The 13979-nt window shown below is 42.5% G+C and overlaps 1 long non-coding RNA gene across 1 annotated transcript; it reads left to right on the forward strand.

Annotated features, from left to right (window-relative positions):
• Positions 1–4302: 4302 nt before the first annotated feature.
• On the forward strand, positions 4303–13977 carry LOC146548167 (uncharacterized). Its single transcript, XR_014890931.1, has 3 exons — positions 4303–4559; positions 11604–11798; positions 13908–13977. It is a non-coding gene; the product is annotated as an uncharacterized LOC146548167 (long non-coding RNA).
• Positions 13978–13979: the final 2 nt, after the last annotated feature.

Raw genomic sequence — 13979 nt, forward strand, 5'->3', positions numbered from 1 at the left:
GAAGATAATTAGGATCAGGCTTTTGATTAAAGAGTCCCAGATAGGATAAGTTAGGGAGGTGCAAGAAAAGGTGTTTTGTTTCCTTTACAGAAAATCTCGGCGACCACAGGAGGGGCGAGGATCCTGGAGATCTCGAGGTCCGAGACCACCAGAGAGGGTCTGAGCGAGGACACAATGTATTGCGACCTCTGGTGTTCCAGAGGTCGAGAGAGGGAGTGTGGAGAAGGGAAATTATTTTACTGCTATTGTTAAATAATTGTCATCAGTACCATTGCATTAAGAATATAATCTGGAGTTTATATTGCATTCAGATGTTTAAACAGTGTGTGTCTTTCAGAGAGACTAAGTTGCAGGCTGACAGGAAGTTGCAGGTTTGCAGAGTGTGCCTTTTGCAGAACTGAAACCGAAAGCAGAGTCTAAGTGTAGGTTATTTTGAGGAGCATTTGAGGACGAGACACAGACAGTTAAGAGGTGACACAAAGAGCATGTGAGGTCAACACATACACACATATTAGTTAGACTTATTTAGAGGAGAGATCAGTTATGTCTCGACAAGAAAGAGGAACAATTCACTTTGAGACAAGAACGGAAAGTACCAAGCCATGAAAATAGAAGATGATTTTCTGGGTGAAAAGTCATGATGATGTTGATCTGATCTATGTATAAAATGTACCGGTGACGCATGAAGGGGCGTCAGTAAACAAACCCTGATGCTATAAAATATCTGTTCATGCTTTGATTAAGTCGAGGACTACTGGCTGTCTGCGTACAGAGTGTCTTCCCACGCGTGTATTCATTAAAATCATTGTTTGACCAAAGACCTTCTGGACCAAGGCTGGTTTGTACTCTCCTTCCTCAATTTTGAACCTTAACAACACTTAGTCCAAACTCAGCATGCGTCATTCAGAGCTTTCTTGATCATTATGGGCTGGCTGATGTATGGAGATTTCATAATCCTGCTTCACGTCAATACTCTTTTTTTCTAATGTCCATAAAACATATATTTGTATAGAAAAACGTCTCCCTTTAGTTACAGAATGTGATTATAAGACTGGTGATTTCTCCTCTTGTTTTTTCAATGTGTATTCCTGATGCCTGCTCCAACTATCAGCCATGGAGATTCAACTCAGTGTTGTTAGCAGATGAAGAGTTTGTCAGTTACAAAAGGTCTCAAAGAGATTTTTTTTCTATCAATCAGACCCCAGAGATGTCATCATCAGTCATTTGGGAATCTCTAAAAGCATCTGAGAGGCCAAATAATTTCATTTTGTGCCAAACAAAGTGCAACACTGAAAGAACATCATCCATAAATATTGAGTAAGAACTGGACTCTCATACAGCGAGACTCAAATGCCTTTAAACATCAGCTTATCCTGCTGATCCAAGTCCAACACTGAGTTTGTAAAAACATGTTTGTCAATCATTTTGTTTGGTTTCTGAGGAAAATGATTCAATAAGTTGCTGCTAATACACAACATTTCATCATATTTCCTCATAACCCTCTTTTGTCTGACCATTTGATCCCATTTGAATTTGCAATAAAGGATCCACAGAGTTTGGTGACAATAATGACAGTAGATGTTTGTGTGAAAGTGCTGGAAGCAAATGAGTGTGTGATGTTCTTTCAGTGTTGCACTTTGTAGACGCTCCCTGAGCACTGGTCTCACAGCCAGCTGCACATAGAGACCAGTGTTGTTAGTCCAGGTCAGAAGATGACTTGTTGGAATGAAAATGAGCTTGTAGTTTGTCTGCTTTAATAATGTGACTGGAAAAAGGTGTTGGACTTCAAATATGTCCATTTCTGTCACACTTCACCTTTAAAAGTGAAGCCATGTGGTTCCTGGAAGGAAAAACACGACTTTTTCAAGTCTTTGTCCTGTTTTTATGAGAAATGTACGACTTTAATGTGAAACATTCAGAGTTTTTTCTCTTGTTGTGTTTGTTTGAAGCTGCTTCCTGTTGGCTTCAGCTGTTTGGAGTTTCCATTTTCTAAACTTCTACATTCTGAACCTTCTTCAGCTCTGAACAGATGATGAAACACTGAATGATTTCAAGCACTTTGTCTAATAAACTTACATCTTTCATTCTTTATACAGATTGATGGACTGTGGTTTGTCAGAGATCAGCTGTGATTATCTGGCAGCAGCACTGAAGTCCAACCCCTCCCATCTGAGACAGCTGGACCTGAGCGACAACTACAACCTGCAGGATCCAGGAGTGAAGCATCTGTGTGGTTTCCTGGAGAGTCCAGGATGTAAACTTGAAACTCTGAGGTCAGTCAGCATGTTTTAGTTGTGCTGAGATGAATATGATGTGAAAGTTGTGCTGACACTAAACTGCAGACATCAGGCTGATATTATACTGATCCACACTGAGGATCTTCATGGTAAAGTCTGTTTTCTTCTTCTCTGGTTTAGTCCATTGACTGCAGCAGAACAATGTTCACATTTCAAACAGTGATACTCAACGTATGGCCCGCGGCCCACACGCGGCCTGCCCACCTTTCCTGATTCAGAGAGAGGGGACCCTGATTAACTGTGTAGCTTCTTCCTCACAGTTCTAAGTATCAGACACAACAATGAATAATCCACAGCTGACTGTCTTTAGCAGGTCAAAGGTCACGGCACACAGCAGACAGTCAGAAATATTCTAACTCTGATCATTTATCAGTTGTGACACTGTGAGACTTGATCAGAGGTGTGATCATCACAGCAGAGGCCTTTGTGTCAAAGTCACTGAGGATCAAACAGAAACACATGAAGCAGATTTTCCTCTTCTGGCTTTTTATAGCAGATAACCTTCAAAATCTTCTGCAGTCGATCAAAAACTGAAGCAAACCATGAAGCAACATGTGAACATGAGCTGATGCTGCTGAAGTGAAGCAAAGTTACAGAGGTTTGATTACAGACACAGCTGAGAGTTTGTAATCTGTCATCATTTTAAAAAGTTTCCATGGAACAGCAGAAATGAGGCTTTACTGTCAGAGGCCGACAGCACTGAACACAACAGCAGACTGGTGGCTAATAAACAGTGAATGATGCAGAAACAGATGTTTGAAGCTGTTCTTGGAGTACACTGAGAGAGAGAGAGAGCTGTGCAGGCAGGAACAGCCAAAGTCAGAGAGAATTCATGAGCATATTGATCAAACGTGAAGCAGAGTTTGGATCTTCTTTTGCTGCTGCTTCACTCAGTTTTGGTTGGAGACAGATGAAACCTGCAGCTTCAGGATCTGTGAGCTGTCCACTTTCAGCCCCGACGGCGTGTCCGTGGACGTGCCGTCGAGTGAACGATCCACGCTCTGTGTTTCCATCTTTGTGTGTTTAGCTGCTCTCATTTACTGTTTTAGCTGTTTGCTGCTTGTTGAAATAGTTTGTGAGCTTTAACCTGAGATTCTGGCAAAATACATTTATATTAAACATCGATTCAGGATTGAATGAATCAACATCGTTTTATTCAAATTAAAACCATTTAAATGGGAACATGAATTTTTTACAGCCGCCTCTAATGCTGGGTAATGTCAGCTGGTCCATGTGCAGCTGGCTGTGAGGCTCAGGGAGCGTCTACAAAGTGCAACACTGAAAGAACATCATCCATAAATATTGAGTAATAACTGGACTCTCATACAGCGAGACTCAAATGCCTTTAAACATCAGCTTATCCTGCTGATCCAAGTCCAACACTGAGTTTGTAAAAACATGTTTGTCAATCATTTTGTTTGGTTTCTGAGGAAAATGATTCATTAACTTGCTGCTAATACACAACATTTCATCATATTTCCTCATAACCCTCTTTTGTCTGACCATTTGATCCCATTTGAATTTGCAATAAAGGATCCTCAGAGTTTGGTGACAATAATGACAGTAGATGTTTGTGTGAAAGTGCTGGAAGCAAATGAGTGTGTGATGTTCTTTCAGTGTTGCACTTTGTAGACGCTCCCTGAGCACTGGTCTCACAGCCAGCCGCACATAGAGACCAGTGTTGTTAGTCCAGGTCAGAAGATGACTTGTTGGAATGAAAATGAGCTTGTAGTTTGTCTGCTTTAATAATGTGACTGGAAAAAGGTGTTGGACTTCAAATATGTCCATTTCTGTCACACTTCACCTTTAAAAGTGAAGCCATGTGGTTCCTGGAAGGAAAAACACGACTTTTTCAAGTCTTTGTCCTGTTTTTATGAGAAATGTACGACTTTAATGTGAAACATTCAGAGTTTTTTCTCTTGTTGTGTTTGTTTGAAGCTGCTTCCTGTTGGCTTCAGCTGTTTGGAGTTTCCATTTTCTAAACTTCTACATTCTGAACCTTCTTCAGCTCTGAACAGATGATGAAACACTGAATGATTTCAAGCACTTTGTCTAATAAACTTACATCTTTCATTCTTTATACAGATTGGAGCGCTGTGGTTTGTCAGAGATCAGCTGTGATTATCTGGCAGCAGCACTGAAGTCCAACCCCTCCCATCTGAGACAGCTGGACCTGAGCGACAACAACAAGCTGCAGGATCCAGGAGTGAAGCATCTGTGTGGTTTCCTGGAGAGTCCAGGATGTAAACTTGAAACTCTGAGGTCAGTCAGCATGTTTTAGTTGTGCTGAGATGAATATGATGTGAAAGTTGTGCTGACACTAAACTGCAGACATCAGGCTGATATTATACTGATCCACACTGAGGATCTTCATGGTAAAGTCTGTTTTCTTCTTCTCTGGTTTAGTCCATTGACTGCAGCAGAACAATGTTCACATTTCAAACAGTGATACTCAACGTATGGCCCGCGGCCCACACGCGTCCTGCCCACCTTTACTGATTCAGAGAGCTGTGTTTGTGTGGGCGGGGCTCAGACAGCTCCGCCCACTCAGTTTGTTCCTTCCTGATTCATCTGCATGTGTTCTGCTTCACACTGCTCACCTCCACCAAAGACTTCACAAACATCTTCTTTCTTTGAGTCCAGTTTGTCCCACAAACACTTCCAAATCTCCTCCTCTGAGATTCTGCAGCTTCTTGCAGTGTGACTCAGCTGACTTCTGACAGACCACAGACTGGCACAGCATCCACATGTGTCTCCTTTCAAACAGGCTCTTGATGTTTCCTCCCACATCATTCTGGCCTCTCAGTCTCCTTTGTTCTCCAGCTCTGTAGCTCCATCTGATGAAGCTTCAGTTTTCCATGTTGGTAACAGTAAACTACAGCCTCTGCTGTCAGCTGGGTAACTAAACAGAGCTGCAGCACGTCTCTGCGGTGGTGCTACATCCAGCCTGCAGACGGCCGTCTACATGTTGTAGTGGTTTACACTCACACGACGTGCGGCGAAGTTGATGGAGTAAAGGTTAGAGTGAAAGAAGCTGAGGATGGGGTGTCAATGTGGAGCGATGAGGTGACCACCCTGCAGTCTACAGTAGAGAGTATGAAGGAGGAGCTGTCTGACCTGAAGGATAAATGTGATGAAGGCAGGAAGCGGAGAGCTAACATCCACATCATAGGGATCCCAGAGGGCCTGGACTCGAGCTCCTCCACGGCCGTATCCGTGCTACTACGTGAAGTGCTGGGTATGGATAAAGACGTTATTGTCGACCGCTCACACAGGAGCCCTATCCTGAGAAAGCCAGCTGGTAACCCGCACGCCGTCATAGCCGAGCGTCACTACTACCAGGATTGTGTGGCTACGCCGTGCCAGGGCCCAAGCCCCGCTTGAGTTTAACGGACAACCTATTGCAATATTACGACTGGGCGATATGACCCTAAATTCATATCTCGATATTCTTTAGCTGGGTGGCGATATACGATATATATCTCGATATTTTTGAAGCCAGAAAGTTCGAACAAAAAGAGAGTTCTTAGTCAAAGCTGTGTCCCAAATCTCACACAGGCACATTTATTAACATACAGCGTAGATGTACATGAAACAATTACTCAGAAATAAATGATCAGCATTTATTAAATAATAATGCCCCATAAATAAAAGAAAACAATGTTGTTTTTGTGCATAACAAAAAGCTCACAATCGTGCAGTCAAAATGTAAACTAACAGACGCTGAGCATAATAACAAGCAGCTGCTCTGTTCCCAGGTTCTACTGCGTGACTGACAGCCTGGAGTTTGAAATCCTCTTTGTAACCGAGTCAGGAGTGGACAAACATCTTGAGAAAGTTGAGGGTAAACAGGAATGTTTCCTCTGGATGAGTCCGACTCTACCAGAGGAAAAGGGGAAAGATGCAGAGAAGACAGCGCGAATGTAACAGGTGCCATTTATGGTCCTTATACACACTCAATACAGTAATATTACGTTGAAGCAGAGTACGTATCACTCCGCGAGGCTCCTCGTAGCTGTAATGCTCCAACAATCCATCAAGCGGTGCGGCCTCGTAGCTTAGTAAAGTCGTACCAAAACATCTTTTGAAAGGTTTCTGAGCGCCGTGTAGCACATAAAATCGGTTCGAGGTCAGTAAGCACAACCAGAATTCATCCATAAGGCGCACTGTCGATTTATGAGAAAATTACAGGATTTTAAGTGCAGAAAATATAGTTTATGGTTTTCCTTTGATCTTAGCAAATATCTACGCCTCTAATTGGGACGATCACAGATTTTTCACTAATGTCTTTGCGCGGCTCCCCAATATGTCATCACACAATATCATCTTTGAGGGAGACCTAAACTGCTCATTATCTGCTATGGACCACAGTTCACACAAAAGTACACTTAGTCCAAAGTCAGCATGCGTCATTCAGAGCTTTCTTGATAATTATGGGCTGGCTGATGTATGGAGATTTCATAATCCTGCTTCACGTCAATACTCTTTTTTTTCTAATGTCCATAAAACATATATTTGTATAGAAAAACGTCTCCCTTTAGTTACAGAATGTGATTATAAGACTCTGGTGATTTCTCCTCTTGTTTTTTCAATGTGTATTCCTGATGCCTGCTCCAACTATCAGTCATGGAGATTCAACTCAGTGTTGTTAGCAGATGAAGAGTTTGTCAGTTACAAAAGGTCTCAAAGACATTTTTTTTCTATCAATCAGACCCCAGAGATGTCATCATCAGTCATTTGGGAATCTCTAAAAGCATCTGAGAGGCCAAATAATTTCATTTTGTGCCAAACAGAATAGAATAGAATAGAATTAGAATAGAATTCAACTTTATTGTCATTGCACATGCACAGGTACAGGGCAACGAAATGCAGTTTGCATCCATCCAGAAGTGCTTTAGTGATATAGATATATTACAATATATATTAGCAATAATATAGATATGTGAGTATATTACAGAAATGGGTCTATTATGGTATGTTATAATGTACACGGTATGAAGTATGTTGTGAATATTCTATAACTATAAGTATGTACAGGCTGTAGTGAGTACAAGCTATGTACAGGATATGAACAGGATATAAATATGAAAAACTATACAGAATATGAAATAAATAACTTTACAGAATCTGAGATATACAGCTATACAGAAATGGGAACTATGCAAGTTGTAAACAGTTGTAGGATTAAAGATTATCGAATGTACAGAATGATTATTTACACAGAGCTAGTGCAGTTAAGATAAGTGAGGGTGTAGATAGTTTCTACAGAGGCTATATAAAGTGCTGGTGGTTGTGAGTGGTGATTCAGTCCATGTTATTATTGTGTGTTTGAGGGTACAGTTGTCCATTGTGGGTGTGTGTATGTTCAGTCCATGAGTTTAACGTGGGTCAGATGTCAGGAGGCAGAGTTCAGGAGTCTGACAGCTGTGGGGAAGAAGCTGTTCCGGTACCTGGTGGTCTTAGTTCGGAGGCTCCTGTAGCGCCTCCCGGAGGGCAGGAGGGTGAAGAGTCCATGTGATGGGTGACTGGGGTCTTTGATGATTTTCCCAGCCCTTTTCAGACACCGCTTCCTGTAGATGTCCTTTATGGCAGGAAGTGGTGCTCCGGCGATGCGCTGGGCAGTTTTCACGACCCTCTGCAACGCCTTCCGGTCCGAGGCAGAGCAGTTCCCGTACCAGACTGTTATACAGTTGGTCAGGATGCTCTCGATGGTGCAACGATAGAAGTTCACCAGGATGTCTGAGGACAGGTGGTTCTTCCTCAGAGTCCTCAAGAAGAAGAGGCGCTGGTGAGCCTTCTTGACCAGCTTGGAGCAGTTGGTCGTCCAGATGAGATCCTCGGAGATGTGGACTCCCAGGAACTTGAAGCTGCTCACACGCTCCACAGCTGTCCCCTTAATGTGGATGGGTGGATGTGGGTCAGCATTCCTCCTGTAGTCCACGATGAGCTCCTTGGTCTTCTCAGTGTTAAGCAGCAGGTTGTTTCTGTCGCACCACTCAGCCAGACGATCCACCTCCTCCCTGTAGGCGGCCTCATCGTTGTCACTGATGAGGCCAATCACCGTGGTGTCATCTGCAAACTTAATGATGGTGTTGGAACCATCAGCAGGTCTGCAGTCGTGGGTGAAGAGGGAGTAGAGGAAAGGGCTCATCACACAGCCTTGTGGTATACCGGTGTTCATTGTCAAAGTCAAGTCAAAGTCAACTTTATTTGTCGATTCTGCCACATGTACAGGACATACGGAGAATAGAAATTGCGTTACTCTTCAATCCCTAGATAAATAGCAAATGAACATTTAAATATATTTAAATATAAAAGTGATTAAAAAATGCAAGTAAAATAATTAAAAAGTAAAAATTTAAATAAATACAATTTTACATATAACAAGAAAGCTATATAATATACAATATAATGGGTAAGTGACATTGAGTGTAAACCAGGCAGAGTAGTGCAAATAGGCAAATAGTGCAAATGGAGATTTAGTAGTGTACGGTAAGAGAAAGTGTAACAACAAAGTCTTATGAGGTAATGGCAGTCCAATGCTCCACAAAGTGACTGGTAACTGGTGCAGGCCAGTGAGTGAGTCAGAGAGTGTGTGTGTTTGTGTTTGTGTGACAGAGTTCAGTGAGACCGTGGAGGAGAGAGGGGAGAGGGGGCAGAATCGGGAGGGAGTTAAGCTTCCTGACAGCCTGATGGATGAAGCTGTCCTTCAGCCTGCTGGTCCTGGCCTGGAGACTCCGCAGTCTCCTCCCCGACGGCAGCAGCTTGAAGAAGCTTTGCATTGGGTGTGTGGGATCAGCCGCTATGCAAAGGGCTTTTTTAGTGAGACGGGTGCTGTAAATGTCCTGGAGGGAGGGGAGAGAGACACCAATGATCCTCTCTGCAGCTCTCACTATGCGTTGGAGGGTTCTATGACAGGACGCATTGCAGGCTCCAAACCACACAGTGATGCAGCTCGACAGGATGCTCTCGATGGTGCCTCTGTAGAAAGTGTACATGATGGGGGCTGGTGCTCCTGCTCTTCTTAGTTTGCGGAGAAAGAAGAGACGCTGCTGTGATTTCTTGGCCAGTGCTGTGGTGTTGTACGTCCAGGAGAGATCCTCTGTGATGTGCACACCCAAGAACTTGGTGTTGCTCACTCTCTCCACAGACGCTCCGTCAATGGTCAGAGGAGCATGTTGGGTGTGCATTCTCCTGAAGTCCACAACAATCTCCTTCGTCTTCTCCACATTCAGAGAGAGATTGTTGTCAGCACACCACGTGGCCAGGCGTCTCACCTCACTTCTGTAGTCGGTCTCATCCCTGTTGCTAATGAGACCCACCACCGTTGTGTCGTCCGCAAACTTGATGAAGAGGTTGGAGCTGTATGATGGAGTGCAGTCATGGGTCAGCAGAGTAATGGTGATGTGATGGTAGATGAGCAGTGGTTATCCAGCCGGACATGTTGGGGGCGGTTGGAATAAAATAGGGACCGAGCGCCTCTCTCAGTTAGCTGATGAAATGACTAAACTACATGCTGTGTACAGCCACTCTCCTGAGCCTGTATTATATACACAGCGGTTACAATGACAAACTGAATACAATCTCATATCTACAAAACAGGCTGAGTCAAAGTTGCAGCTACGCTTATGAACATGGAGAAAAAACAGGCGAGTTATCAGCTCACCAGCTACGACTAAGAACAGCTAACCAACTATCCTTGAGATCTACAATGACCAGGGAATAAGGTCTACAGACAACCAAACTATCCTTGAGATCCACAATGATTTCAATAAGGTGTTTTATATTCCCTCCTTGGGAGAAGATGCGATCGCTAGTCTGGAGGAACCTGTCTCTAATGTTGAAATTGAAATGGCCGTACGGAGCATGCAGTCTGGAAAATCTGCTGCCCCGACGGGTATCCATCTGATTTTTTCATAAAGTTTTCTGACCGACTGAATTCACTGTTAAAATCAACTTTTGAAGAATCCTTCCTCTCACAGTCGTTGCCTCCAACAATGCATCAAGCAGTGATGTGTTTAATTGTAAAACAGGAAAAAGACCATTTAGATTGTCGTTCATGTCGTTTAATATCTTTGTTCAACACAGACACCAAGATCCTGGCTCAAGTGTTGGCCCGTCGCTTACACAAGTATTTGTCCTCCATTATTTCACCAGACGGGCTTTATTAGGCACTCTTTTTTGAACATTAGAGCTCTATTAAATATCATTTATACCCATGTTAAAGGTGATACATTGGAAACTGTAATTTGGCTTGACGCAGAAAAGGCGTTGGATTGGGTGAGATGGGATTTTTTTTTTTATACGCTTAAAAAATGTGTCTTTAATTTTGTATATTGGATAAAAGTATTGTATTGCTCCCCTCTAACAGCCGTCCAGACTAACAATAATCTGCCCCCCAGGACAGGGATGCCCTCTGTCTCCTTTTTGCCATTGAACCGCTAGCTGTTGCTCTGAGACAATGTGTTGGTGTTGAGGGAAAACATCGAGGGGGTATCGAACATGAAGTCTCTCTTTATGCCGACGACATGATTTTATTTATTTCCAACCCATCGAACAGCCTCCGCAAACTTTTGGATAGACTTACAATAATAATAATAATAATACGTTTTATTTATAGGCACCTTTAAGAGCCTCAAGGTCACCTTAATGCATACTTAAGGAATTTGGGACAATTTCTGGATATAAAGTGAATTTTGGGAAGAGCGAGGCAAAGTCTATCTGTACGACAACTGGGGAGTTTTGTGTATTTTAGCCCCTTTTAAACCCAGCTATAACAAGTTTAAGTACTCGGGCATCTGGGTGACAAGAAAACCACAAAGACTTGTATAAAACTATCTTCCTTTATTGTCGAAGCTTAAAGAGGATTTTGGAAAATGTGAGTTTTGCCTCTTTATATTTATGGTGGGAATGCAGAACAAGGAGCAAAGATGAATGTGATGCTGAATCAGCAGAAGACTTGGACTCATTTGATTCCAGCTTTGATATCATTGATTTCAATATGTCCATTTCTGTCACACTTCACCTTTAAAAGTGAAGCCATGTGGTTCCTGGAAGGAAAAACACGACTTTTTCAAGTCTTTGTCCTGTTTTTATGAGAAATGTACGACTTTAATGTGAAACATTCAGAGTTTTTTCTCTTGTTGTGTTTGTTTGAAGCTGCTTCCTGTTGGCTTCAGCTGTTTGGAGTTTCCATTTTCTAAACTTCTACATTCTGAACCTTCTTCAGCTCTGAACAGATGATGAAACACTGAATGATTTCAAGCTCTTTGTCTAATAAACTTACATCTTTCATTCTTTATACAGATTGAGGGGCTGTGGTTTGTCAAAGATCAGCTGTGATTATCTGGCAGCAGCACTGAAGTCCAACCCCTCCCATCTGAGAGAGCTGGACCTGAGTAATGACTCCTTGTCTTTGAATAAGAACAACGTGCAGGATTCAGGAGTGAAGCATCTGTGTGGTTTCCTGGAGAGTCCAGGATGTAAACTTGAAACTCTGAGGTCAGTCAGCATGTTTTAGTTGTGCTGAGATGAATATGATGTGAAAGTTGTGCTGACACTAAACTGCAGACATCAGGCTGATATTATACTGATCCACACTGAGGATCTTCATGGTAAAGTCTGTTTTCTTCTTCTCTGGTTTAGTCCATTGACTGCAGCAGAACAATGTTCACATTTCAAACAGTGATGCTCAACGTATGGCCCGCGGCCCACACGCGGCCTGCCCACCTTTCCTGATTCAGAGAGAGGGGACCCTGATTAACTGTGTAGCTTCTTCCTCACAGTTCTAAGTATCAGACACAACAATGAATAATCCACAGCTGACTGTCTTTAGCAGGTCAAAGGTCACGGCACACAGCAGACAGTCAGAAATATTCTAACTCTGATCATTTATCAGTTGTGACACTGTGAGACTTGATCAGAGGTGTGATCATCACAGCAGAGGCCTTTGTGTCAAAGTCACTGAGGATCAAACAGAAACACATGAAGCAGATTTTCCTCTTCTGGCTTTTTATAGCAGATAACCTTCAAAATATTCTGCAGTCGATCAAAAACTGAAGCAAACCATGAAGCAACATGTGAACATGAGCTGATGCTGCTGAAGTGAAGCAAAGTTACAGAGGTTTGATTACAGACACAGCTGAGAGTTTGTAATCTGTCATCATTTTAAAAAGTTTCCATGGAACAGCAGAAATGAGGCTTTACTGTCAGAGGCCGACAGCACTGAACACAACAGCAGACTGGTGGCTAATAAACAGTGAATGATGCAGAAACAGATGTTTGAAGCTGTTCTTGGAGTACACTGAGAGAGAGAGAGCTGTGCAGGCAGGAACAGCCAAAGTCAGAGAGAATTCATGAGCATGTTTATCAAACGTGAAGCAGAGTTTGGATCTTCTTTTGCTGCTGCTTCACTCAGTTTTGGTTGGAGACAGATGAAACCTGCAGCTTCAGGATCTGTGAGCTGTCCACTTTCAGCCCCGACGGCGTGTCCGTGGACGTGCCGTCGAGTGAACGATCCACGCTCTGTGTTTCCATCTTTGTGTGTTTAGCTGCTCTCATTTACTGTTTTATCTGTTTGCTGCTTGTTGAAATAGTTTGTGAGCTTTAACCTGAGATTCTGGCAAAATACATTTATATTAAACATCGATTCAGGATTGAATGAATCAACATCGTTTTATTCAAATTAAAACCATTTAAATGGGAACATGAATTTTTTACAGCCGCCTCTAATGCTGGGTAATGTCAGCTGGTCCATGTGCAGCTGGCTGTGAGGCTCAGGGAGCGTCTACAAAGTGCAACACTGAAAGAACATCATCCATAAATATTGAGTAATAACTGGACTCTCATACAGCGAGACTCAAATGCCTTTAAACATCAGCTTATCCTGCTGATCCAAGTCCAACACTGAGTTTGTAAAAACATGTTTGTCAATCATTTTGTTTGGTTTCTGAGGAAAAAGATTCAATAAGTTGCTGCTAATACACAACATTTCATCATATTTCCTCATAACCCACTTTTTTGTCTGACCATTTGATCCCATTTGAATTTGCAATAAAGGATCCACCGAGTTTGGTGACAATAATGACAGTAGATGTTTGTGTGAAAGTGCTGGAAGCAAATGAGTGTGTGATGTTCTTTCAGTGTTGCACTTTGTAGACGCTCCCTGAGCACTGGTCTCACAGCCAGCCGCACATAGAGACCAGTGTTGTTAGTCCAGGTCAGAAGATGACTTGTTGGAATGAAAATGAGCTTGTAGTTTGTCTGCTTTAATAATGTGACTGGAAAAAGGTGTTGGACTTCAAATATGTCCATTTCTGTCACACTTCACCTTTAAAAGTGAAGCCATGTGGTTCCTGGAAGGAAAAACACGACTTTTTCAAGTCTTTGTCCTGTTTTTATGAGAAATGTACGACTTTAATGTGAAACATTCAGAGTTTTTTCTCTTGTTGTGTTTGTTTGAAGCTGCTTCCTGTTGGCTTCAGCTGTTTGGAGTTTCCATTTTCTAAACTTCTACATTCTGAACCTTCTTCAGCTCTGAACAGATGATGAAACACTGAATGATTTCAAGCACTTTGTCTAATAAACTTACATCTTTCATTCTTTATACAGATTGAGGAGCTGTGGTTTGTCAAAGATCAGCTGTGATTATCTGGCAGCAGCACTGAAGTCCAACCCCTCCCA

This window comes from Mchenga conophoros, linkage group LG23 (genome assembly GCF_057382185.1).
Source record: "Mchenga conophoros isolate Kocher_MC1m ecotype Shallow Benthic linkage group LG23, M_conophoros_male_GT1.1, whole genome shotgun sequence".
NCBI classification, from domain to species: Eukaryota; Metazoa; Chordata; class Actinopteri; order Cichliformes; family Cichlidae; genus Mchenga; species Mchenga conophoros.